The following is a 2,811-nucleotide window of genomic DNA, read 5'->3' on the forward strand; positions in this document are numbered from 1 at the left end:
CACCTGCTTTGCAAGAGTAAAGCCCTGAGTGCAAACCCCAGTCCCACCAAAAGACAAACAAACAAACAAAAATCTAATTTTGCCAGGTGCTGGTGGCTCATGTCTGTAATCCTAACTATTCATGAGGCAAAGATCAGGAGGATGGAAGTTCAAAGCCAGCCCAGGCAAACAGTTCACGAGACCCTATCTCAAAAAAAAAATCACAAAAAAGAGCTGGTGGAGTGGCTCAAGGTGTAGGCCCAGAGTTCAAACCTGGTACTGCAAAATAGATAGATAGATAGATAGGTAGATAGATAAATGAAAAAATGTGATGTTTGTCAATCCCATGATGATAATGGGATGAAAGACATAGTCACTGGTCCCTATTACTAATTTGATTGCACTTGTGAATACCGTCATCCCTGGGTATTCCCAGGGTACTGGTTCTAGGACCCACAGAGATACCAAAATACTTACATAAAATACTACACAGTGTTTGGATATAACCTGCACACATCCTCCACTATACATTAAATTATCTCTGTTTTACTTATAATATCTGATACAATGTAAAGGCTATGTAAACCCAAATGCCAGGATTATAGGTGGAAGCCACCATGCCTGGCTCTAAAGGTGCAATTTTTAAGGGTAATATTTTTTATTTTTCATTGAATGAACTCGAGGATACAGAACCTGAGGATTAGCCAGGCTCAGTGGTGCACAATGCATCCCACACTCAAGAATCTGAGGCAGGAGGATCTCAAATCCAAGACCAGCCTGGCCTGTCTCAAAAAAAAAGAAAACCTGATATGGAGGGCTGACTATACTTTTATCCAAAAGCAAATGATAAAATGTACAATGGAATACCGTCCAGTAATTTAAACAAATACTGTAGTGCTAGTTAAAAATTTCTGCTGATAAGAAAATCTTAAATGAGTGCTCGCTTCAGCAGCACATATATTAAAATTGGAACGCTACAGAGAAGATTAGCATGGCCCCTGCACAAGGATGACATACAAATTCGTGAAGCATTCCATAAAAGAAAGAAAATCTTAAATGGAAAAGACAATTTTCAATGTGTGCATGTATACGGTGATCTTATACACATGCACACACATACTTGCAAGCATACTCATATAGTCTGTGAAGACTTGAGAAGAAAAGTATGGAAGGAAAATAAGTACACTGCTCACATCTGTAATCCTAGCTACACAGGAGACAGAGATCAGGAGGATCGTGGTTTGAAACCAGCCCAGGCAAATAGTTCACAAGACCCTATCTCAAAAAAACTCATCACAAAAAATGTTCTGGTGGAGTGACCTAAGGTGAAGGCCCTGAGTTCAAACCCTAGTACTGCAAAAACAAAACAAAACAAAACAAAACAAAAAAACTACCACGAAAAAGGGCCGGAGTGACTCAAGTGGAAGAGCTCCTGCCCAGCAAGCATGAGGCCCTGAGTTCAAACACTAGCACTGCAAAAAAAAAAAAAAAAAAAAAAAAACCCTAAACTGCTTACAGTTGCTCTGCCAGGAGAGGAATTAGGTGCTTGGGACTGGATTGAAGAGCTCTTTGCATTTTCCTATTGCATACTGTTTGGAAATTTTTCTTTAACATACATGACATAATGGTTAAGAAAATAAGGAAGCCCCCTACTAAGTTCCTTCTCCATGCCTGGCACTAGGCTGCACTTGGGTGCAGCATGAGCAAGGCCATCTCTCACCCACCCTCAGGCAGCTTGCAGTGTAGGGGGACACAACCTGCAAGTGTGGTGATGAAAATACTGTTTCTGTGCCTAAACTAGGGAAACACCTATTAAATTATTTCAAGCACTGGTATAAATTTGCATACTAACTTGGCTACAGCAACTCATATTCAGGTTTGATAAGCTCATACTCAGTGACAGCTACACTACATAGGAAAAATACTAAGCCACAGCAGAATAAACTCAGTTATCTATTATTCAAATAAACAGACAAATTGAATGATGAAGAGTGTAAGCAAGTACAATTAGGTACGACAGCTTTCAAATTTCAAGTCAAATGGGACATGATCTACTCAAGAAACAGTTCCTGTTACCAGTCCATAGATCTTAGCATTTTTTTTAAGGTTGTTTTTTTTTTTTTTTCCTCTGTAGGGTAAGAATCAAATCCAGTCCACATGCCCCAGATCTTAGCATTCTGAGGGAGTCAGAAGCCCCTTCTGGAATTTTTGTAAAGGTATGGACATTTTCACTCAAAACCAATGCACAAAGGTCTGTGCTTACTATAGAAAAGCACAGATCTCAACTCAAGAGACCCTGATATTATTTGACCTCTCTCATGTGTGAAAGATAATAAAGGCTGTATTATTTACATAAGTTTGTTTTTAAGTGCTGGAAATGATACAATATCTAGTAAACTCACTGTATAAAAGTAATTGGCCATTTTTTCATAACACCTATAATTCTACTCAATCTAGTCAGGCAGGGTTTTATGGGGTGGTACAGGGGTTTGAACTCAGGGGTCTCACACTTGCTAGGCAGGTACTCTATCACTTTGAGCCACTCCGCCAACCTAAGCAAATCAATCTGAATTTGAACCAGTCATACTGAGACTAAGAACTTGCTCTTATATTTTGGGACTATTTTTGTATTACCCTTCTAAAAGGTAGTGAATGTGGAGACAACAAAACAATGGGGGAAAACGTGCACATTGTCAGTCACAAATAATCACCATCCTGAAGTTCTTTAAAGAGTATGAATTTCTTTCACTTCAGTTGCCATGTGATCACCACCAAGCTTATTTCCACTTCTATGGAAGTTCATTTGACAAGACATCATTAGATGAAGGTGTA

The 2,811-nt window shown here is 39.1% G+C and overlaps 1 non-coding gene across 1 annotated transcript; it reads left to right on the plus strand.

Moving 5' to 3' along the window:
* Nucleotides 1–915: 915 nt before the first annotated feature.
* On the plus strand, nucleotides 916–1,022 carry LOC141421993 (U6 spliceosomal RNA). Its single transcript, XR_012446662.1, has one exon. It is a non-coding gene; the product is annotated as a U6 spliceosomal RNA (small nuclear RNA).
* The last annotated feature ends 1,789 nt before the right edge of the window (nucleotides 1,023–2,811 follow it).

This window comes from Castor canadensis, chromosome 3 (assembly GCF_047511655.1).
Source record: "Castor canadensis chromosome 3, mCasCan1.hap1v2, whole genome shotgun sequence".
NCBI lineage: Eukaryota > Metazoa > Chordata > Mammalia > Rodentia > Castoridae > Castor > Castor canadensis.